This window comes from Castor canadensis, chromosome 12 (assembly GCF_047511655.1).
Source record: "Castor canadensis chromosome 12, mCasCan1.hap1v2, whole genome shotgun sequence".
NCBI classification, from domain to species: domain Eukaryota; kingdom Metazoa; phylum Chordata; class Mammalia; order Rodentia; family Castoridae; genus Castor; species Castor canadensis.
Window position 1 is genome coordinate 82,388,198 of NC_133397.1, and position 25,829 is coordinate 82,414,026.

General features: G+C 43.7%; 1 long non-coding RNA gene across 1 annotated transcript; it reads right to left on the minus strand.

The window, feature by feature from the left end:
* Positions 1–1,223: 1,223 nt before the first annotated feature.
* Positions 1,224–6,327, minus strand: LOC141415056 (uncharacterized). Its single transcript, XR_012440083.1, has 3 exons — positions 6,232–6,327; positions 3,404–4,063; positions 1,224–1,933 (listed from the first exon to the last, which is right to left on the minus strand). It is a non-coding gene; the product is annotated as an uncharacterized lncRNA (long non-coding RNA).
* Between the last annotated feature and the right edge of the window lie 19,502 nt (positions 6,328–25,829).

Sequence of the window (25,829 nt, forward strand, 5' to 3'; positions counted from 1 at the left end):
TGGATCAGGCAGCCATTGTGGCTGTGAAGTCTGCAGTCTAAACAGCGTGTTCTCCCTGATCATCTTGCCCACAGCCCATCCTGCTCTCTAGACGAGCTTTACCCAACACATATTCCTGGTCTCTGGTGACAAGTACATATGAGACTCTGCCCAAGCTGTAGTCTCTAACCTTATTTTGCCTCTGGTGGCTTTCCCAGGGTTGGGAATGCCTCTGTTTATGCTACAGTCCCGAGCGTCACTCTCTGTGTGCTGGGTGCTACCCAGTTACTCATGCTCCGTGCACACAGCCCGAAAACAGTGTCCTGCAGCATGCTCAGGAAATGTCACAGGATGTCCCGTGTCCATGTCCACGCTGCTGGACATGAGGAGTTTCAAAGAGCTCTAAGGAGGTTGTAAGACAGGCTGACCCACCCAAAGGCTTTTGTGACCAGACTTAAGGTGGAAACAAAAAGGAATATGGAAAATGTCCTGGGAGCCATTTCTATTTTATTCCAGACTTCTCTGACTTCACGACTGGCACAGTCTACCTCCTACCTGCATTTCCTGGAGATTTAATTCCAAAATGATTAAATCTAGCTTCTACTGTAGAATTTAGAAAGTGTTATGGTTTGGATCTGTCCTCCCCCCAACCCCAAGTCCTGTGTGTCAAAGGCTTGTTCCCCAAAGTGGCACTGTGGGGAGGCAGTGGAGCCTTTAGGAGGCAGAGCCCTGTGGAAGGTTTTCAGGTCATGGTGGCCCCCCAGCCCCCATCTTTTTCTTTTTGCTTCCTAGATATGAGGAATCCACCATGATACACAGGTCAAAAGCTTTGGGGTCAATCGTTATTAATTTTCACCTCTAAAACTATAAACCCAAACAAACCTTTCCTCTTTGTAAATTTATTATCTCAGGTTTTTGTTACAGTAACAGAGAACTGACTGACACAGAAAAGCTATACTTCTAGGCAAAATTAACTCTCTATGGGACTCTAGCCTCATCTGTTTATCCTTCCCTGCCATTCCCTGACTTACTTTCCTTCTAATAATTTTTCCCCTAGTCCTTCTCAAGTCCATTCTCAAGAAACACTGTCCAAATTAGGTGACAGAGCATGACAAGAGAAGGGACTCCCAATCCAAACTCCTTTTATCCACCATCCTGATACTGCTACTGACTCACTGTACAACTTTGGATATGTTACTTAACCCCTCTGTGACTCATATCCCTAGATATAAAACAGGCCAGTAATGGCATCCTGTCATACCGTTGTTAACAGACGTAAAGCCACTTCAGAGTTTGCCATTATTATCGAGCTATGCCACCGATTATGAGCGTTATGAGGATGAACCAGACAACATCATTGGCCTCACAAAGCTTGTCCTCGTATAAAAGAGACTGACAAGGAAAGAACGAACTTAATACAAGTCAGAAATAAAGTGGACTCAAAGAAAAACCCACACTCCCTGGAAACACAAAGGCTGGAGTAGTTTATTCTACTAGAGAATCTGGAATGTGCCATGGAGGAATGGCACAGAGAGATAAGGAGAATTCTGTAGAATTCTGGCCATATCTGCTACCATTGCTATGTAGTAAAATCACTTCAAAACTTAGGAGCATCAACAGCAATAGCTATTTATCCCATACAGTGGCTTAGGAATCCAGGAGTGGCTTAGCTGGGTGTTTTGGGGCCAGGTCTCTCTTGAGATTGCAGGCAGTTGTTGGCAGGGACCTCTGTCATCTGAAGGCTCAACTGGGGCAGAGGATTCGCTTCCAACATCTTTACGCTGGCTGTTGGCAGGAGGCTTCAGCTCTCACTTGTGGATCTCTCCAGCAGGGGCTGTGGAGTATCCTCAAGAGGACAGATCATTCCCTTGAAAGCATGGCAGAAGAGGTAATGTCTTGCAGGACTCACTCACGGAATCACACTCTCTTTCCCATCGTATGTACAGAAATCAGCCTGGGGAGGGAATAACACAGGATGAGAATTACTGAACCACCCAGAGGCAACCTCAGTGGGGCTGGGCAAATCACAGGGCTGTGCCAGGTCCTGCCATGCTTGGTAAAGAATGGGCACAGAGGCCTGCTGTGACCCCAGATGTGGCTTTGTAATGGGGGGAAATTTGTACACTATTTTAAGAAAATTTAGCTATTATTAAATGCTGTGAGCTAACCAACAAAAAAAAAGGAGGAGGAAAAATTGCCCTTACTTGAGTCCAAGGTATTTTTCTCCAGGCTATGGGAAAAGAGCACCTCTGTAAAAGAACAGCCTTCCCCTTCTGTGGACATCTGAGAAACCTTCTCACCAACTCTCTAGCATCCCCTCTGGGCCTCTGAGTCTCCTCAACCTTGAAACTGGACTTGTTACAGGGACAAATGTCCATCTAGCATTCCATTTGACCGCCAAATATCTCATGTGGCTCTCACTGCATTTCCTGACTACCTTACAATAAGTCAAAGCCACAGTGATCAGTTCTGGCCAATGAAATAAGAGAGGCAGTGACATGGGACAGAGAAGCTCATGAGTGACTCTTTAATGCCTCCTCCCCACTAAAAAGCTAAAGTGGTCACTAGTCCAGAGTGCCCAAGCTAAAGAAAGAAGTGCCCAGTCAATCTTAAGTCCTGTGTGACTAGGTAGAGCAAAGCACTTTCTGTTCCAGAATGCATAGGCCAAGGAAAGAAGTTCCCATCAGCCTTGGACAGGGCAGAGCACCCCCTATTGGACAGCAGCATTCACATTGTTTCAGTAAGCTGGTGAGATGCTAAGAAAACTTGTTATTAACTATACCAGAACCCAAGGGCACAAGCCTTTGTTGGCAATCTCAGGACTTACATGTCTATGTTGCAGGAAGACACGCAAGTTATATAAGAAACCAAAGGGCACAGACCTTCACTTGTGTGTGTGTGTGTGATGTGTGACCATATCCCTTGTTCCAAGCAGAAACTGAACAAATTGAAAGTGGTGGTCATTGGGCAAGGCAGACACATGGAGGCAATGCATAGAGATACTACCCCATCAAGAACCAACCATGTCTGTTCACTCGGTCAGCAAAGACACCTTGAATTTGTTCACTCCCTTCTATCTCCAAGGTCATCTTCTTTTAAGTCCAGGCCTCCCAAACTCCTGTCTGGACTACTGCAACAGACCCAACAGGCTGCCTTATTTCTGCCTCCCTCCTCAGTCTACTCCCTAATCTGTTCCCCATCCAGGAGCCAGAGGAATCTTTTTTTTTTTTTTTTTAAAGAAAAGACTTCGCAGTTTTAGGTTCACAGCAAAATGGAAAGTACAGGCTATTCCATAAACCCTCTGACACAAATCATTTACAGGTTCCCCTATGTCTCATACCAAAGTGGTGAAAGTGTGACAAGAGATGAACTGACACTGACACGTGAGCTTCACTCAGAGTCTGTAGTATATAGTAGCACTCACCTCGATGTACATTCTATGGGTTTGGACAAATGTCTGATGACTTCTATCCACCATAACAGCATCATGTGCAGTAGTTTCAGTGAGTAAGAATTTGCGCAGAACAATCTTTTTAAAGCACAACTCCAATCACATCACTGCCCTTCTGAAATCCTTTCCCGAACATCCAGTGCTCCTGAGTCTGGCTCTGCCTTCCTCAGCAGGCTTGTCCCCTGGCCTCCCACCCTGTTCCCATCCCTACCCACCTGGGTCGCTACTGCATGCAAACCTCTTCCTTCCCAGGGCCATCTTGGGCCCTGTCAGCTCTGCCTGGAGCTCCTTCTCCTCCCTGCATGTCCCACAGTATCTTTTACCCTCACAGTCCCCTGATTGCCACCCCCCATCCCATTAATAGGTCAGACTTCTTATTGTCAATTCGCAACACTGTGTCTGCCTTTGTACTTGTAATTAAACAACCACGAAAAGAGAATGGTTAAGTGGATATGTTGTTCTTCTTCCAAGAGGTGAGCTCTCCAGGCAGCAGGCTTGCTCTCTGTTCTACACCAACTCTGGTGCCTGGTCTGGCACAAAGGAAGAGCTGGATGAACACTTGTTGAATATAGGATGTTTCTCCCTCATTGTGTATTGCTTCTGTCAGCTTCCAGGCTCCTCCAATCCCTGCCCCTGGGAAGGAGGGGACAGAGCAACCAATATGAGAGCACATTAGCAGTCTCTCCATACCTCTCTGTCTCTCTGTCTCTCTCTCTCTCTCTCTCTCTCTCTCTCACACACACACACACACACACACACACACACACAGAGCATGAAACCCAAGAGTGCTGCTCCCAACAGCCAGGCAGGCAGCAATCCAGAGTGTGAGAGTCTCATCACGGCCCCTTTCTCCTATTCAAAGGGATGGTGACACTGTGCAAAAGGACTCAGGACTTCCCATTAAGCAAAACTTAGTTGTGGTGGCAGTTCTCCATTCCCTCACCAACCTTTGCAAATGAAGCATTGGGGAGGAAGCCTTCAAGCTTGGCTGGAGGTTGAGGATGGACGAGAGCCCACAGGCATCAGTGACAGACACATCTCACAGAGTCCTCTTTCTAGAAGGGAGCTCTCCCCTGTCTGACTGCCCCAGCAAGTCTAAGTGGCCTCTCTCCTAGACAGAAACAAATGTGAACCTAGTCCTGGGAGAGCCCTGAATTCTGGAGCACTTGAGCCCTGAACTCAAGCCCAAGATCCATTTTTCACAGGCACACTTTATGGTTCCCTATGGGGAGCCAGGTTTCCATCCCTTTAACTCCCAAAGGAGAAGCAACGTGCCCCAGTCATAATTGCACTGTGTGCATGCATCTCTTTCCTAGAAGACAGCTCCAAGTACCTGAGTTATGCATCTTATCAGAGACCGTGTGCTGGGAGAGTTTAAAATATTGCCCCCTAAATACATATATAATGTGCCAAGAAACCATCAACGGTAAATTATCTCCAGCTCCAAGGGCCAGGACACGGTTGCTGTCACTATGCAAGTCATTCACATAAAATTCAAAATGTCTCACACTTATCTTGAAATTTTACAAAATTTATTGATCTTTATAGCCATGAAAGACAGGAGGAAATATATTTTAAGTTCATGTCTTTTATTACCGACCCAACTGACCATGTGAAATGGCTCAGATTTATCATCATGTCCAGTTGCCAGCATTTATGGCAACTTTTAAACATGTCATTTTGCCTTGGACTTCTCATGGTTCAGGACACTTTGGGAGCTTACTGAGTCACTCTGATTTCAGGACCAGAACAAATAATATGGTTTAAGTGCTTTTGCAGCTTACTGGAAAGAGGATTTGAAATTCACTTGAGGAGATTGTTAATCGTGGACCACAGAAATGTAGAGAAGGAGCAAGCTCTCCCCAGATTTATGTCTTTCCACATGGAAATAAAAAGTTCCCTTTGCCAAGAAGAGGCACACACGCTCCTCAGTGTGCACTGCTATTCCATCAGGGATACTTAAGAAAAAAGTGCTCATTCATTCCTTCATTTTCTAGAGCAAAAGTTATTACTGATAAATGGGAAAGGAAGTTTTAACTGCCCTTTTTAAATGTCCATTAATGCAGTTTGCTGTTGAGCAAGTAGAAATAAACAAAATAACCATCACTGTGCATGGAATTCAGCCTTCACTCTTTATAAAAGCAGCAGATTGTTTTAAAAATACCATCACCTATTGGGAAAGGACAAGCGCCTACAAGCCTCAAACTTGGATGTCCAAATGTAACCCATGTCGAGTTTGGTCGGGAATGCAGAAGGCCTGACAGGGTTTCCTTCACCCTTCCCTTCCTTCAGGCTTACGTGTACAGCCAGCTGCTGGGAAATGGGCTCTTTGGTACCTTTCTTCTTTCTCTGTCCTGTCCCTTGGACTGGTGGACTTTATCATCCAGGCAACCTTCCTTAAAGTTGGCTCTGGGATGTCACATCCAGGCTTAAATACCTTCACAGCTGCTCACTATCTAGGCCCAGCACACCCAGTTGGAACCTGTTTGTATATCTCAAGGCAGACATTTCTGTCTACATGTGACTCCAACCTTACATCCCAGCATTCCTCAGCAAGATACATCTTTTCCAAGCATACCAGGGAGCCCAACCACACAGTTGCCCCAGACTTGGCTTATAACATCCCCACAGTCAGAAGGTCCCAATCTTTCTAAAGTTTCCCCACTGGTCAAGATTTGGAGGACCCTTTGGCCCTCCCTGGAGGGGTCACTCCCTCCAGGGTACACAGGTACACTGTTTCTGGGATACCACCACCATCCCCTGGGCACCAGCCTCTCCTTACACCATCCTCTAGAACTCACGTTGCGTGCTAAGCCTCATGCTGTATTGAATTCTTCTTTGGCATCACCTCCTCATAAGATTGTACACACTTCTCATCATAAAGAGCAGGCGCCTGCTTCCCAGGGAGAATGAGAAATGTGCCAAGGAAACAAAAAGAGATGGAAAGAAAATTGTACAAGAATAGACTGCGATATTAAAAAAAAAATAATACATTCAGTCCTTCATACCACAGGTTTCACATCCACAGATCAAAAGTAATTTTAAAAACTGCACTTGTACTAAATACATAGACTTTTTTCCTTGCCATTATTCCCTAAATAATACAACTATTCACATAGCATTCACATTTTATTAAGTATAATAAGTAATCTAGAAATGATTTAAAGTATATAGGAGAATGTACAAGGATGCTAATACTACACCATTTCATATAAGGAACTTGAATACCTCAGATTTTGGTATCCACGAAGGGTCCCAAACCCCCCAGAAACTCAGGGACAGCTGTATTTCACAATAGTCCTTCAAGAAATTTATGACTGAACAAGTCTGGTGCTCATGACTATAATCCTAGCTATTCAGAAGGTGGAGATAGAAAGGATTATAGTTTCAGGCCATCCCAGGCAAAAAGTTTGCAAGACCCCATCTCAACCAATAAAAGCTGAACACGGTGTCACACTCCTGTCATTACAGCTACATGGGAAGCATAAAGAGGAGGATGGTGGTCCAGGTCAGCCTAGGCACAAACACAAGCCCCTAACTGAAGATAACCAGAGCAAAAAGGCCTCCTGGAATGTGGCTCAAGTGGTAGAGTGGCTGCCTAGCAAGTATGAGGCCCTAAGTTCAAACCCCAGTACTGTCATAAAAATAAACCAAGAAGTTTCTGACTGAAGTGGCTCTCACAGGCACTAGTAAGCATTCTCCAACAGCCCAGAATTGTGACTTGAAGATATGAAGTCACAATTCATTGGGCTTCCTTCCTCCAAATGAACCACTGGATATTAAACTTCCAGATTACCTCTTGTATCAGTTTGATACAGCTGCCATATATAAGTACCACAGCTGGGTAGCTTGAAGAACAGGATGGTATCATCCCATAGTCTACAGTTTATAAGTCCAAAACAGGTGTCATCAGCTTGAGTCTGAGGCTATGAGAACAATCAGTCCCAAGCCTTTCATCCTCTTCTGGTGAGTTGCTGGGAGTCTCTGATGTTCCTTGGCTTGAAGATGCAGCTCTTTTGTCTCAATCTTCATGTTTACATGGTATTCCTCCTGTGTGTTCCAGTCTCTGTGTTCAGATTTCCCCTTTTCAAAACTATTTTTCCCTGTCTATTGGATTAGGGCCCACCCCAAAAGCTTCATCAAAACTTGATCATCTGTGAAGACCTATTTCCAAATAAGATCACATTCACAAGCTTTGGGGAAGGGTTAGGAACTCAACCCCACTTTTGAGGGGATGCAAATATAACACTTCTTAAACATAAAGCATTTATGTGGATACCATTGTAGGCGGTATTGACAAATGACACAGATAAAGGCAAGTGATGAAGGCTATTCCAAAAGCCTTGGATTTCATTCAGATCTGGTCCCAAGCAGAAGAGTGCTGTGAACACAGCTAAGTGGTGGTCACAGAGAATTGAGGGATTGAGTGTGGGTCCTGTCTTGATCTTTGACTACATAAATAAGAACCACTCTACTTTCATCCTGCCAGATAAGTGCCACAATGGCAACTTGGAGGTTCAGAACAAAGCCAGACTTCTGGAATCAAGAAGGGCTATCTCCTGACATCACTCAGGCCTTGAAGTTTTTGCTCCTTCTATTAAGTTCCCCTGAAAGATCAAATAACTTTCCAATAGAATAAAAGATTTAAAATGAACTTCATGTTAACAGATCACAGACCAACAGTTCCTTCTTTTCATTTTTTAAAAAAATCTAAGACCCTCTGAAAAGTACAGCTCCCACACTGCTATACCACATCCTTGGGGTCATCCTATTAGTTGCCATTAAGCCTCTGGAAACCAGATATGTCATATCCACAGCACATAATGGAACCAGTTGCCAAGGGGATTTGAGTTTCCCAAAGTCAAGGCAGCAAATGATCACAAATTGGCCCATGAGTTGGCATAAGATGCTGTTCAGTGGACCTCTCCCACCAGGTTTCCTTCCTTCCTGTTTCCTTCCTTTCTTCTTTCCTTCCTTCTTTCCTTCTTTCCTTCACTTGATGAATATTCACTTGGTGTATATACCATGTGTATTGGCTTGCTAGGGCTGCTGTAACTGAACAGCTAAAACAACATAGACTTACTGTCCTATAGTTCTGGAGGGTAAATCAAGGTGCCATCAGGGTTAATTCTTCCTGAGGGCCATGAAGTAATCTCCTTTTGCCTCCCTCCTGGCTTCTGGTGGGCAATCTTTGGTGTTCCTTATCTTGTACACTTATCACCCCCCACCTCTGTCTTCATTATCACATTATGTTCTCTCTCTCTCTGCCCATATCTGTTTCAAACTTCTCCTTCTGATAAGGACACTAGTCACATTGGATTAGGACCCACCCTACAGTCCTCTTTTACACTTGATTACCTCTGTAAAGACCCTGTATCCAAATAATGTCACATTCTGAGGTACTAGGACACCAACATATGGATTCTGGGAACACACAATTCAACCCTGACACTCTGTGTCTGGCACTTCACTAGCCCTGGTGATAAAATCAATAAAACATGGCACCAGGAATGAAGCAGCTCACCGCCCAGGGGATGGAAGTGCATGACCGTATTCACCTCTGTTATTATAATTGTCTCAGGATAAAATAAGCATGAGACTAGTTCAAATGTGGATGCTCTTGTGCCGAAGAGTCTGCCAGTGCACACTGGGTAACTACTTTCACAAGAAGTAAACAGGGAACATTGGGAAAGACTTGCTGATTCTGCGGGTTAGAATCCTAGGAAATAACATCCAGGAGGGATGTAAACCGCAGAGGAGGGAAGCACTCAGCTGACCAAAGAGAGGTCATTAAGAAACTGGGACACAGGTGTGAGAACCACTTGTCGTGCTCCAGGGAAGAGAAGGGCTGCCAAGGAAAGCCAGGAGGCCACAGTAGAGCCAATCCCTCGAGAAGGGGCAGCAGTTTGATGGGGGCACAGGATGAGGACCCTCCAGACAGAAAGAGCAGCCAGAGACATCCCAGGAGAGTTTCTGAGAACCTCTGTTAAGCACATTGTTTCGGCCGGTCTCTTGTCACTCGGCTGATGTACGTGAGAAGTGAAAGTGTAAAATACAGTGGTTTCAGATATAGAATGATTATGTGCTGGCAACGTTTTGAAAACTCCTTAATAGGCTAGCAGACAATTTTAAGAGTTTAAAAAAATTAAGCAAAATAATACATTTCTTAACTTATCATCATTTCAAAGAAGCCTCAAGAATGTTGAAAATCAAGTTTATTTTTACTAATATAGTTTGGAGTTTTCTGACACATAACCCAATTTAAAAAAAAACACTAATCTAAATTTTAATCTATATTATATTAAAGGGGGATGTCTTGAGACATTGCCTCATACCTCTCTCCATGAGGCGAGAACAGGCTTGTTCCCTGTTCCCTCTTCAGGTGCCTGAGCAGAGCAACTCCACTTTTGGCTTTGGGTACAAAGCTTAGGCCCTGGGGTGAGAACAGGTTCAGGATGAATGCGTGGCAAATCTTTGTCCTCAGCTGCCCAGAGGTCTCCTGAATGGGACAGAGGGCTATACGGGGGGGCTTCAGGGTCCTGAGAAAGGCCCATGCCCCATCCTGGCTTCGTGCAGTTTGAGGGATCAATGAGTAGAAGGGACCCTCAGATCCTATGGTAAGGCCCAGGGTGGAGGCAAAACTTTCCAGTTCCCTGGGCACAGGCAGAACAAATATCTCAATCACCAAGCCAGACCCAAGTTCAGGTGAATTCCTCCCAGGATGAACAAAAGCTCCCAGCTGCAGCCTGGAAAGCGTAGCTTAGCATGAAAACAAACAAACAACAACCAGCAATAATGACCAGAGGGGCCTAACAACCAAAGCGCAGAAGAAACATCTCACAGACCCTGAGTGAGAGATGCCAGTCCAGGACCAGCATGTGACACATGACAGGAGACCGTGCTGACCAAGCATCAGAGGAGATTAGATTCTGTGAAAGAACAACTAAGGTGTGCATCATGCACACTGGCTTCTGGATCTGAGATTTGTGCCTTCCCTTAAGATTTGAACCTTGGAGGAGAGGGATAAGGAGAATGATGGAGGGGTAAATTCAACGATGATAAATTGTAAGAACTTTGGTAAATGTCACAGTATACCCCCAGTACAACAATAATATGATAATTTAAAAATGCAAAAAAGAACACTTGAGCTTTGTGGAATTGTGGGCTTCCCCCCAGGTGAAGGAAGCACTGGAGTGACATTGATACCCAGTAACTCAGCCCAACCTGAACCAAAAAGCTCTAGTAGGAACTAAGAGGGAAGAAAAGCAAAGATGTGAAAGCAACAGGAATAAAGCAGTAGGGAAAGAAGGGTCATGGGATCATCCCACCAGCTTTTCCAATAACAATCTCCCAAGGGACAGGGATTCTGTGCCCTCTTATAATAGCTACCACTCCCTGCTCCAACTCAACACCTGTGTTGTTTGCAAAGAAAGTGAGCTCCCTAAGGTCAAGGGCTTGGCTGAGTATTTTTGGACATTTAACGGAGTACAAAAGGGTGACCATGTTGGAAGGGACAATGCTGGGTTTTTTTAAGTTGAGTATAGAGGATTTCACAGGAGTACAGGGTGTGTGACTCCCACCATAGGTCCCGCATGCCTTGGGACTACCCCTTCCATCTGGGAATTCCAGTCTGGCCTTTTGGTGACAGGTGCTTGGTCAACAGAGCAAGCAAGTAGAGAAGAAGAGCCTGCTGGTGACCCTCCTGGCACCATGAAGAGGAAGTGCCAGTCTCATAGTCATGGCTTCTTCTTCTTCTGATAGCCCAGGCCTACCCCACCTATGTCAGCCACCTTTTGCCCAACCCTGAGGAACAAACCAAAGAAGCCATGCAGGCCCAGCATTCCTGACCATCCAACCCAGCCCTGGACCTCTGCCTGTCAGACTTCCTGCTAGTGGAACATGAAAACCCTGTTTCTTTTAAGCCTTTTATTCTGATTTTCCATTGTTTTCAGCTGAACTAAGCCTTGGCCTCCTGATAGAAAAAACTCTATCCTCTTTTCCTCGTTGAGGAAATCTTAATTCTCTAAATGAGGGCTTGGCTGGTAAGCCGAGTGAGAAATGTGTTTACTGATTTCAGGACATTACTTGCCAATTTCTAAGGAATGTTGCTGGCCACACTGGGGCTGGCTCCTGAGTGATCCAAAACACACTCAGACCACCAAGGAAGGAGGAGGGCCCAGGCTGTGGAGGGAACACAGTTGACTTCAGCTCATTGCAGGAGTTGGTCAGGAGAACGTGTGTCTGCTGGCACCTGGTGAACACAGGTTGTTTAGCACAGACACATAGCACAGGTCAGACGAGCTGCTTCTGCCTATGTGTGACCCACTGGGCTTGGGGGTGGGGAGATCATGGTAGCATGCGTCCCTTAGTTCTGGACTTTTTTACTTTACTAGATTATAAATCATCCAAAACTTTTTTCTATATGGACCTAGCATGGATCCCTCACTCACTGATATTCAATACAATCTTTCAGACTTCTCCACCCCACTCCCAACAGAATCAGTGCTGCAAACTAGACCATGGAAATTCAAGTGAGACGTCTACCTACCACCTGGGAAGAAGCAAAATCCAACCCGTGGTCAAATTCAAAAGGGAAATGCGATGCTTTGTGGGCCTGGCAGGTTCTTACCTGTCTGTGGGGGGAGGGTGATGTAGTCCGAAGGAGGAGACGGTCAGTAAGAGGAGAGAGCCTTGAAAGATGCCCACTCTGCTGCTTCCCATTGCCACAGCTTCACGTCCTCCTGCTAAATATAAATATTCACCGAGGGAGAATATCTGGGCATTAAAAAGCAAACAAACAGCTATCAAGGAGTAAGGACAGTCATTGCCCCACAGGGGATTGGTTCCAACCACTCCCTGATGGATCAAAATCTGAGGCTGCTCACGTCCCTTATATAAAATGGTGTGGTATTTGCGATCCTAGACACAGCCTCCCATGTACTTTGTCGTATCACAAACCCTAATACAATGTAAATAGATGTTGCACTATGTTATTTCAGGAATAAGGACAAGAAAAATGTCTGTAGAAGTTCAGTACAGACGCAACTTTTTTTTCAAAATATTTTTAATCTGTGGTTAGTGAAATCTGTGAATGGTACCTAGAGCCAGCTGAGGCTCAAAATACTAAACAACAAGATATGTGTTCACAAGCTAGTAAATAGATGTAGTAAATGGATGTATGGGCCACTAGTCACCAGGGTCAGAACTTGGCCTATCATTACTTTGGCTGCTAACTTCTAATTTTGTGACTTTTTAAGTCACAAAATGTAGAGCTGAGCAAAACACTTGACAGATTTTGTTGGTGGTGGTGGTTTTTGTTTTTCTGAGAGAGATTCTCAATGTGTAGCCCAGGCTGGTCTAGAGTTTACTATGCAGCCGAGGCTTGCCAAGAACTCACAGTCTTTCTGCTTCAGCCTCTCCAGTGCTAGGATTGCAGGCATGTACCACCATGCCAAACTCACTTTATAGATTTTTAAAGGAAATTTTAAGCAAAGCTCAGAATCAATGCAGTGGTAAATTTGTACCTAATTAATAAAAAACTTTGTCAGGCAATGTGGATACCTGTAAGTCCATATCTTCTGAGAACACAGAGAGAAGGGAGTTTTAGGCTGTTTTCATAAGGAAACTGCCAGCTGATTCCACAGTCACTCACCTGAGCTTACCATTCAATGGTTTCAGGCCCTTTGTCTTAGCAGGAGTTGTATTTATACAGCTCTATCTACCTGCAAATGCCTCCCCAATGTATTGAGACTTCACCATCTTTGCATTTTTACCCCATCATGGGTTCAGGCCTCTCCCTCTAGCACAGACCTCCCCAGACACATAATAATGGTGCCAGTGCACAGCCTCCACGTGCCCCCAGGGAGCAAGTAAGAAAGCACTGCTTTAGGACTCTTAACCTCTCAAGGCCACCACTCTGGTCCACCTCCTCCAAAGCCCTCAGGTCTTAGCAGGTATTCTTCCAGAACACCTGTCATTGGCTCCCCAACTGCCTCAGTTTTCCCAGTAAAGCCTTCTGCGTCATAATCATGCTACAGTGTAATTGCCTGACTATGTATTTGTTCCCAATGGCTGCTGTGGCAAGTTACCAAACTTGGCGACCCCAAACAAATTCTCTTGCAGTTCTGACAGTCAGAATCTGAAATGGGTCTTACGGGGCTAGAATCAAGTTATCAGCAGTGTTGGTCTTTTTTGGATGTTTCAGAGAAGAAACTTTTCATTGCCTCTTCCACCTTCTAGAGACTACCAGCATTCCTTGGCTTGTGGCCATGTCACTCCAATCTTAACTTCTGCCATCACATGCCTTCACCTCCCTCTTACAAAGACCTTTGTGATCGTATCAGTCTAATACAGAAAAAGCTCTATTTCAAGATCCTTAATCACATCTGCAAAGGTCCTTTGGTCCATACAGTAATATTTACAGGTTTCAGGGATTCAGATGTGCACATCTGGTGGGGGAGGGAGTATTACTCAGCCTAATACACATTGGATTTTTCCTACTACGATGTAAATGAGAAGGGTCTCGTGCAGCTGGTTCATTCTTTATAGTTCAGGATCTAGCATGGTGCCAGATACATTTTTCAGTGAAGGAATGAGGAAATGAGCCAAAGAGTGAATGAACAAATAGAGTTCTTCTCTTGCCTCTTTTAGGCTTCCTTCTAACTATTATTTATTATTCCCTTTCCCTGTCTGTTCCCAGCTCCCGATTCTTCCTTCTGTGTGCACCAGGGCATGTAGCACATTGATTTGTCACCAATGATCTTAAGCCTGTCTCCTGTCGCTGCCCCCATGTTTTGAAGAAGTGAAAGTCCAGGTTCCAGGTGTCCTTCTGTTCCCACCTCTCCCCAGACAGAGGCAAAGTCATGGGTCTTTGAGATGGAAAGTCCTCACTAAGCAATGCTGTTCCTAGCTCTCCCCTTCATTGTCTTGGAACTCTGGCAGCCATATAAGTTGTAGAATGCCCATAGGAGTGTAAACCAACCTTATATAAACAAACTGTCCAGTGGCTGTCAGCAATCCTGTGTCTACAGGTCAATTCATTTCTGTGTTCAGTATTTTTAATTATCCTCTGAACTGGATGTAACTCTGACTGCTTCCCTCATTAATTGATTAAATCAAATTGGCATACATTCATTTTACATTTGTATTAGTCATGATTTTATCTTTTAAAAAATAATCCTTTTCTAGATCTCAGGAAAGAGGCAGCTATATCAGCACACATGAGCTCTATCTAGAGAAGAGGTCTTCCTCTAGAAATTCACAGCTGACAGTGGATTAAATGCATACTATGTCTTTCCTCTCTTCCCTTCCCTTTCCCAAATGTAATACTCGGTCAGGTTGAGACACAAGGCAGAGGGAATCGCCCATGTTGGTGAGGGGTGCACTTGGCTGGGATGTTCCCCTAGAGGGGCTGGGGCTCCTGCCACCCTCACTTTTTGATAAGTGGCTGATTGGCCTCTCTTCTCTGGTGCACATTCATCTAGAGGTGACTTCAAAGGGCTCTAGCTTCTCCCAAGCCACAACCAGCTTCCCTCCAGTCCCTGCCTGTTCTTCAGCACTGGCGATCCCTCTCTGTTCTCTCAGTCTTGCACAGTAATTCTCCTTATCCATAGGGAATGTGTTGTAAGACCCCCAGAATGTGCCTTAAACCCTGTACTTGTATTGAACCCTACACAGGCTATGTATTTTCCTGTAAATATATATCTATCACAAAGTTTAATTTATAAATGAGGCACAGTAAAAGATTAACAATAACTAATAATAAAATAGAACATTATAGTGATATACAGTAACAAATTATTTAAAGCATATGAATTATTAATTTCTGGAATTTTCCATTTAATATTTTGGACCATGGTCGACTATGAGTAACTAAAACGATGGATGAAAATGTGGATAAGGGAGAATTACTGTGCAAATTTATACCAGCACAGCTTTCCAGCCTGCCTCTTGCCCCTACCAGTGATCTGACAGACATCTGGGGCTGTCACTGCTCTCCTTAACCCACAAGGAGGTGCATGCTAGCCTTGGAAAGAGAGGGAACATCTGCTTCCTACCAGAAGGGCTTAGGTGAGGGGCTAGTTCTAAACTAGAGAAGCCAGAGTTCTGCCAGCTAGGGGAAAAGACAGGCAGACAAGCAGCTTCAGGGACAAAAGATCTTTCCTTAGCCACTGTGTTCATGGATAACACACCCTTAACAAAAGACAGAATAACAAGAGAAGCATAAAACTTATTAATATAAGTTCTATAGGACATGCTAAACTCCAAAGATGAAGACTCAAAGAAATACCCTTCTATTTCTGTTGTCTATCCCACGTTGGCACCCTAACTTCAGCCAACCCGATACCTAGGTGTTTGGTTTTTTCCCCAAATTTCCTTAAATCCTCTGTATACCAAAGAATGTAAACAAAACATCAGGACAATAGAAGAGAAACATTGAGGACACCCTTTTTAAATAAAAAATCATTTTTCAGCCCTCCCTTTCCCCAACACACACATCTTACCCATACTGGCTATTTTATGGGTATTAATCAAATATCAAAACACACAGTCTTGACCTTAAGTTTGAAAGGAACTCCAGCTATAAGGAAAAAGGTTCTGAGTCAAAGGCATGGAAGCCACCAGAGCACTCACTGAAAGCAATTGGAAGATAGGTATCTTATTGAAAGCCTGAAATTTTTCATTCCCTTAGACTTAGTAATTTGGCTTTCAGTTAGTTATATCTCATAAGGAAGTAGGGATGCAGAAATGGCCTGGGATCTCAAATGTTTACACAACCTTGTTTATGGCAGCAAATAATTAAACGTCTAACTGAAAAGCAATGTTAAGTAAGTAGGCCACACCGTGAACAGCACACTTCCCTCACATACACAGACATGTGTGTGCTCTCTAAGCAGAAGGGGTCCCTGTATCCCTCATCCCTACCACAGGCAAAGCCAGACAGGTAGCAACTCCAGCTGCATCCCAGCTGTGGCACTAAAGTGTGGGGTAGACTATCAATTTTGCAGACAGGCCAGTATGGGTTCAAATCCGCCTTGCTCTGGCAGGAGCAAGGGACCCTTGGCAGCTTTTCCACCTCTGTCCTTTGCGGGCAGGTTGAGGTTCTGAGCCTGCAGTGCTCTCAAGGGAACTGCACTGTGCCTGACACCAGGAGCCAGCCTTTGCCCAAGGTCACCAGCCAGCACTACACTGAGCCAGGATTTTAAAAGCAGGTCCAGCCAGTTCCAGAATCATTACTTTCTCTCTCCCTTGTGTGTACCATGCTACCTCTTCCTGGATGAGCCTCCAAAAGCCCTGGGGAAGAGGCAGCCACGTGAACCAGAGACAGACAGCCAAGAGCGGGGCTCCAGCTGGAGATCTGAATGTGGTCTTTGCCCTTGTGACACAGGGATTCCATCCAAGAGGTCAGGGAAATCAGCAGCTTTCACTGGGAGGCCCCAAGACTTGGAGTTGGGGTGCTGAGGGGAATCCAAAGAAAATAGCCATGGGTTTGGAAGGAGAGACTGATCTCCATCACAGCCAGCTGCTGAGGGACAAGGACCGAGACCGCGGGAAGGGGCATGTTGTCTCACTTGGCGGCAGCCAGCATGTTTTTGCAGCTGAGGAGGGAGACAACTCCGGCCCGTGGCAGATAGAAAATGCACTCCTGCCAGCTCCATGCAAGATTTCTTGCCCTACCTTCAGGACCAGTTTGGGCGGTGGACACACAACCCTGGATCTCAGTGTCACTGGGGCCTCTCTGCTCAGCTGAGGTCCTCAGTCTGCCCATCCAAGAAAAGGCCACAACCTTCCTCCCTCAGCCAACCCTTCACTTTCCCTCACTCTAAGAAAATGGTCTTCACAGATTCATTCTTTGGTCTTTTGTCTGCCTTTCTCAGGTCTTCCTTTCGCATTGTCCCAGAGATGGGGTGTCTTCTCCAGCGGATACCTGGGTTGTAATGATCTATTTAGAAACAGGAAGGTGGCTCTGGGACAAAATGAGTGTCATTTCCATGTGGGAGCGGCCTTTTGAGCCCATCACAGGCAGCAAACCTTACTTTCAGGGTTGTTATAGAGAATATAGATCACGTTGTCTAAAATACTGCCAACACCCAGTACATTGGCTATCAAGGCAATGGAAAGTGTAGTTTCCACTTCCTCCTGAGTGCACAGCAACAGACTAGAGGCTTTCACACTATAGTCCCAGCATGATTTTCACCTGGTCCATTAGAAAATACGAATGAACCATACATTCTCAGGACTGAAAGGGATCCGGGGGACCATCTTGCCCACTGGACGCTTAGGTTCACAAATAAATTCCCTAGCCCAGTAGTTGGCCAACCAACCTTCCCAACACTCCTCCCATCCAGAACCAGGCAGCATGGCATCTCTTCAGAACTCTGTGGAAGCATTATTACAGTGAAGAGAAATCAACCAGATTCCTAGTGTGGCTCCCCACTGAGCCTGGATTGCTTTGGAGCCACCCCTGATATCAGAAAGATGCCTCTTCCAGAGAACACTCCCCATCATATGTAAACATCTTCTACCTTTCCCACCTCCTGCGTTCTAGGCTTGGCAGGGCCATTGGAGGTATCAGCTCCATTTTTTCAATGTTAACAGTGTCTCATTTATCTCATCTTCCTTGTCTTGCCTTCCCATTTTGAACTATTTCAAACCTACAAAACAAAAACTAAACAGCACATTCCCCTCAAAGCCAATTTTGTCTCTAAGTCTTAACAGTTCTTTTGACTTACTCCATGGCATCAGGACTTTGCACTCTGTCTCTGCCTACATTTCTGGTCATGTCTTTGGACACGGCTCACAGCCACTCTCTCCATCAGTTAGGGACTCTCTTCCATCATTCCTACACTGGCTGCTTTTTGCCCCCACCCCACCTATCATTGCCATACAAACTCAGCTTGGATGTTGCTTCCTGCCTCTCTGTAATGCCTTACCAATATCTACCTGTCCATGTCATCCTTCCTGCCAGTTAGCATTTCCCTCCACGGCACCTCCAGGGGTTTCTTTCCTCCTCTCCCACTGCCCTGGACTCATTTCTCTGCATCATCTCTCTATTAGGAGAGAGTGATTCTTACATCAGGGACCACTTCTTTCCACCTTCCCATACCTATTACAGTGACCAGTTTTAAAGAATAACTTTTCCTCTCCAGTAACCCAAGTCTGCCAAGTATGTATGTGCTTGCATGAATTAGTTGGTCATGTTCCTTTAAGAACTGTCGAGAGATTTCCGGATAGAAATTGGCTGGATGAGAACTAGTAGCCATGTTAAGGAACATGTTCAGACGCTAATCTCACCATTAGCCAGGGTAGTACACATTCTTCAACATGGATTTCTAAGAAAAAAACTAAGCTACGGTGGGAGTCGCAATGACCAGATTTGTTCCCAGGAGCTAGTGAGATGTAAAGTACATTTGGTACCATATATATAAGACAGCCTCTTTGGTAATGCTTTGTTTATCTTTGGATCTTGGTCATGTTTGAAAAATTAATAATGCACCAGGCTGTCACAAGTTAGTTTAAAGGAACAGTTTCTGATAGAAAAATGAAGGAGACATACTTTTCCCTATTCCTAAGAACAAGTAAAAACCCGAGCATTAGAATATATATATATATATATATATATATATATATATATATATATATATGAAGATTCCAAGTGCAAAGAAAGCAGAGAAGTCAGGGTCCTTAAGACCCAAGTCACAGAACCATGAGGAGTTCTCTGAGTTCTCTTTTTCTGTCTCATATGTCCCAGATTTGGAGCTGAAGAAGTCAGCAACCTGGACACACCATGGGCACAGACAAAAATAGCGAAAGGAAAGCCAACTTCCACAGCTCAAGGGAAAGACAGCCTAGCAAGACATAAAGTTGCAGAGAGTAGCCACCAAAGGAAAAGCTGGTGGCCTGGCAGCTACCCACACCAGCGAAGACCAAGTGGGTAGTCTAGAGGCTGCAAGAAGATACCCGAGGCCCCTGTTGGGGCTATCAGAAAAGACTGAACAGGAATGGTGACTTCCACACTCCCTCACTTTGTGCCAAGCAGCACAAAGTCCCATTGCTCCCACGAGGTGCCATTAGAGAACACATAAGAAATCTGGATTTGTACCCAATTCATAGTAGTGAAGTCCCCCTCCCTGCTGGGTAGTCTCAAAGGAGACTGGAGAGTCAGGATTTCTCACCAGAACACTGCGGAAATGAGGCCAACGCCCACCCCACCCCACCCCCAGCCAGTGGTGTCAGTTCAGACCACATAGGGAGGAGTAAGGAGTGACTCATGTCCCTCTCAGTCAAGGAGATATCAGCAGATAACAACACTGATAGGAGAGAGACGTTAGAATGATCTGACAAGGATTGTAAAACACTGTCATAAAAAATGTTTTAATGACCAGTTACAAACTCACTAGAAGCCAATAAAAAAATGGGAACTCTAGGAAAATACATTAAAAGTCTCAGCCAAAGACTGAGGTGAAGCTCAGTGTTGGAGCACTTGCCTAACATGGGCAAGGTCCTGGGTTTGATCCCCAGAGAGAGAGAGAGAGAGAGAGATTTTGGGGCATAATTCTGAAAGACCAGATCTTCAATACCATAATCCTGAATGTGGAAATATCAAAAGATCAAAATCTCCCCCAAAACAAATAATGATTTTTAAAAGTTATTTATTTACATTTTTTAAAGGAGGCTTATTTGAAAAACATATAAAAAGCACAGACTACTTTATGCAATAAAATAGACAATAATAAATACCTATTTTTGCAAGCATAAACACTCGGGTATACTAATGACAGTCTCACAGGTATAACAGTTATAAGTAATGAACTATATTCATACAGAAATAGGCCCAAAGTGTAAGATATGAACATATACCACTATGGTTGGTGATTGTATGCTCCCAATTTTATAATTGTGTTTATCTGCAAGCTAGAAATCCAGGGTGCCAGTAGCATGGCTCAGTTCAAGGCAAAAAGCCTCAAAAGCAGGGAAGCCACTTGTCTTAAAAAAATACATCCAACGATTGAAAATGCAAATACAACATACCAAAAGTTGTGAGACACAAACCAGGCACTGGTGGCTCATGCTTATAATCCTAGCTACTTGGGATGCTGAGATTGGGGGACTGGGGTACAAGGTCACTTTAGGCAAAATGTTAGTAAGACCTCATCTCAATCAATAGCAGGGCACTATGATGCACACTTGTCACCCCAAACTATCCAGGAAGCTGAGATTAGGATTGAGTTCTAGGCCATCCTGGGCAAAAAAGTTCATGAGGCCCCATTTCAATGGAAAAAAGCTGAGTATGGTGGCTTGCACCTGTCATCCCAGTGACAGTGCAAAGCATGAAATAGAAGGATCGAAGTTCGGGCTGGCCAAGGCAAAAAGCAAGATCTTGTTGCCAAAATAACCAGAGCAAAAGGGCCCGGATGCAAGTCTCAAAAAAAAAGTTATGAGACATTAAATACGTACATTAGAAGGAAGAAGAAGTCAAGTCAATCTTAACCTCTACCTCAGAGGAACCTAAACCTCTACCTCAGGAACCTAAAAAAAAACAGAATAAAATATACTTGTAGCAAAAATAAATGAAATCAAAACAAAAGAGAAAAATCAATGCAACAAAGAGCTGGTTCTTTAAAAGAACATAAAATTAACAAACTCCTAACAATTCTGACAAAGAATAATAGATAAAACACAAAGTACCAACACCAGGATCAAAAGAAGGGTCATCACTACAGACTGTACAGACACCAAAAGGCTAATAAGATTAAAGTCACTAAGAACTCTAGGCACAAAAATTTAACAGCTTAGATAACATAGACCAGTTCTTCAAAACACACACACTACCACACCCCACCCAAAATGAAATAAGCAAATTGAATAGCCCTACAACTATTAAGGGAATTGAATTCATAATTTTAAAACTCCTCCAAAAAGAAATTCCCAGCCTAGATGGTTCTACTGGAGAGAAGACTTATTTTAAGGAAGCTTTAATAACAATTTTACATGAATTCTTCCAGAAAATAGGAGGAAACACTTTCCAAATAATTTTGTTACCCTGGCATCAAAACCAGACAAATAGAGTATTAAAAAAAGAAGCTACACACAAATATCACAAATACAGATGCAAAAATCTTTGACAAAGTGTTTGCAAATAGAATTCATCAATACATAAAAGGAATTATACACCATGACCAAATATTGTTTGTTCCAGGGATTCAAGTTTGTTAACTGTTTGAAAACTCATCTATATAATCTACCATATCAGCTGTGAAAAATCACAATTGTATTAATGCAGGCAAGAAAAGTATTGGATAAAATCAAATACCCATTTATGATGAAACCCAAAAAGCTAGAAACAAAGAGGACCAAACTTCTTCAATTTAATAAAAAGCATTTTGCTAAAAAAAAAAAAAATCCGTAGCTAACTTTATACTTAATGGTGAAAAACAGAATGCTAAAACCAAGAACAGTATGTCTGCGCTCAACGCTCTTACTCAATACGGTACTGGGAGTTTTGACCAGTGTCAAACTTTACTGTAAGAAAGTGCAGTAAAAAGGCATATCAATTTGCAAATAAGAAGTACTTTCTGAATATCTGCAATGACTCAAATAGAAAGTAGAAAATCTCAAGGAATCTACCATTTTCTTACTTATTTTCAGTTTGTACCCTCTATTTCTTGCTCTCCTGTTTCTTTTTTCCCATCTTCCTATAAGTTGAACATTTTTTTAATTTAATTTTTATCAAATTATGACTGATCACTACCCACTTGGTGTTTTACCACTTTGAATGAAGTTTAGAAACCTTACTTTCATTTGGTTCTGTTGTAGCCTCCGTTTATTAAATATCATCTTCAAAGTGTTCCCTCTGTGCTATACATCTTTTATATGCATCTATTAAAACTTGTTTCAACCATAAAACCATAAACTATGATTAAAGAAACTCACAAGGTCACAGTCCAATATGTTTATTCCTATTTCTAACCATTCTTTCTGAATGTCCCAGCCTTTCTCTATTACCAATTTCTTTCTATTGGACAAGATTTCTTAGCATTCTTTAAGGGTGGCTGGGTTAATCAGCTTCCCATCACCATACAAAATAGTGGGGATGGTCAACTTATGAAGAGGAAAGATTGATTTTGGCTCACAGTTTTGAAGATTTCAATCCATGATCACTTGGACCCAGCGCTTCTGGGCCTGTGGTGAGACAGTACACCATGCTGATATCACATGACCGAACACTTACCTCATGACTGAGAGCCAAGAGAGAGAAAGGGGAAGAGCCTGGGGTCCCACAATTCCCTACAGCACCCCACTTCTTAAAGGTTCCATGACCTCCCAATAGCACCAATCTGGAGACCATGGCTTCAACACCTGGGCCTTTGGGGGACCTTCCAGATCCAAACTAGAATAGTGACTGTCCTGGCAATGAATTATCAGCTTGCCTTCAACTGTGAATATTTTCATCTCTCTGTCAACCCTGAAAGGAGGGTTTCACTGGATATGTGATTTTAGCTTTCAGTTCTTTTCTCTCAGCAATTGAAAATTGTGCTATCTCATTCTAACCTGCACAGTTTCAGATGAGAAGTCCACTGTCACTCACATTAGGTTCTTTTAGAGGTAATGCATCATCTAAGATGTTTTCATCTTTGGTTTCACAAGTTTGATTATGACAGGTCTTGGGTATAGATTTCTTTGGGCATATCTTACATAGGATTTTCTTGGCTTCAGGAATCAAGAGATTTGTGTCTTTTGTGAAATCTGAGTTTTATCATTATTTCTTCTGATATTTTTTCAGGCTTTACTGCTTCTGCCTCAAGGGGCAAATGGCATCGCCCACTGATCCCAGCTTGTGAGCAGGACAGGAAATAGATCAGCTAGTGCTGACTTTCTCCTGCTGCAGACAGACTGCAGGGGTCTGGTTATAAAACTGAGGTCAGGGGTCCCACCAGGTCTCTGTTGGATTCTTCTTCCCCAGTCCTTTGGCCAGGAAAAGCAGAGTTTTCTGGGTATGTTTCTTTGTTTTAATCTATGCCTGTTATAAGTCCCAGGCTGCAGATTTCTCCTGCACCCAATTTGAGAGATAGAAAGGAAACCCAAGAAAGGCACTGCATGGTCCTTCTCCAAGTCCTGAGGTCTCTATTTTGTCCTCACTCTTTGTAGTGTTTATGATCCTTTTATAAGGATTTGGTTATATTTAGAGGGGGGAAACAGAATCTCTGACACCTTATTCTGGAACTAGAAGAGTTGATATGTATTCTTGGTGCCCGCCCTGTGCAGGACACCATACACAGCTTCTGCAGCTAACCAGACACAGGCAGACCCTCGTGGGCTTTGATGGCAGTGGGGAGCCTCTGCTGGTGACCTCTCTGTGGCAGCCTTTGGAAGGAAGCTCCACAAAAGTGAAGGATTCTTTAATCCAAAGTTTGAAGATTGCTTTCATCATAACTTTACAGAATTAAAAGTTTTCTCAATACATTGCATAAATGTAAAGCTAAGTCTAAACTCCTCCTGGCCTATCCTTTGCTGTACCTCTGACTCCTGTGCGTGGTCCAGCACAAAAGGGGGACTCTCTTCAACTGGCCTTTTGTGTCTGTCCCTTCCCAGGCTTGCTGTCAGCCAGACAGATACCTCTCCGACGTCATGGTGCCTTCTAGTGGAAGGTTCCCCCATTCTAATCCTCACTTCCAACTTGCTGAGTGTCAAGGAAATTATATAACCAGGATTGTGCTATTGTATCTAAATTGACTGTGAAGGAACACCTAAGACATGCGTGTTGGGTACTTGGAGTGTTGATAATATTTTGGCCCCTTTTGCTATATAGTCTTATTGTTGGCTGATCTCCAGATAATCAAGGTTGCTAGAAAAATGGCTTCTAAATAAATGAAGCATTTTCATATTTACTTTATAAACAACACCAACCCCCTCAAAAAAAAAAAACACCTTACAGTTTTAGGCTCATAACACAGACTCAAATCCTTTTGGGGGTAGAATTCTTACAAGTGAAGATGAACTTTGCTATTTTTCTATCACAAGAAAAAACTCAGAATGACAGTTTATAATACTTTCCAAAAGAAATTGTTTCTGTACCAAAATCAAACATAAGACATTTCAACCCAAAATGAAATGTGACAATGCCATGGTTAACTTAATTATAACTCTGCTGTGAGGAAACATGGAGGCAAAGGGCATGTCAATTGAGCTTTGTTGGAAATTAAATCCAATTATAATTCACGTTATCCGTGTCCTGGGTAACGCCATCTCCAAATCATAGACCACTCCTCTCCTCATCCCAGATCTTAATTATGAGGCTCAGTGCCAGAGGACTGCCATCACTGAGAGGCAAATCTGGAAGATCACACCACTGGCCCTGGAATTAGGCCTAGCTGGTAAATGAACAAGTATGACCTAACAGGACAAAAATAATAGACGATTTTTTTTTTTGATGGAGATGCTAGGGAACGAACCCGAATAAGACTTCTAAACTCACTTGTTTGGAGTCAAAATGGATTCCCAAAATAATCAAATCCTCTGATTTCCTAACAACCTTTTGCCAAGGCTCTAAATCTTTATTAACACCATGCGTGGAAGGGCTATACACTCCACCTTTCCTCCTCTTGCCTCTGTTCTTCTCTGATGCTTAATGAACACACTTAATTAGCCCTGCACAACCATCAGGTGGTAACGGCTCAAGCTCCCTTTTCCACCTTGCTGCTGCAATGACATCACCTAGAGGCCCTGCTTCTTTACTCAGCTCAGCCCTGTCTCCCCTCAGTACTCAGAGCAGAGTACCTTTATAAGAAATTGGCTCTCAGGATCTCTTGTTTCTGTGAACTTATGGCAGATGTGACCTGGCAATAGCTTGAGCAATGATTCCAAGCTAGCAGCTCTGAATCTGGTCTTGTGTGTGTGTGTGTGTGTGTACACACATGCCATCCACCATGAAGCACTCACTAGAGCCAAGCTGATGCCAGTGTCCCACCTTTGAACCTCCAGGTAAATAAGCCTCCTTTATGTATATTGCTAACTTATTTCAGATGTTTTATTATAGCAATGGGAGACTGACTAATACTACTATCATATGGGTCTTTCTAAAACCCCACACCATGGGAAGCCGCATCTCCCCTGTTCAGAACCTTTGGGAAGTTACTGCTTCATTGCCTGGAGTGGAAGTCTGGGCTCTATCTACCTTAAGCCTCACTTTCCTCAGACTCCTCTCCCTTTATAGTGAGCTGAAAACACCAACTCACCTCTCAAGACTCAGTTAAGACTCATCTCCTCTACAAGCCATTTCCCAACCAGTGCATCCTACTCCCCATCTTAGCAAGCAGAAATGACCCTCCACCATCTTCTGCACAGGTGCTGTGATTCCCGTGTGAGGGTCTCTCTTTATGGAAGAAAAGCCCCTGCACAG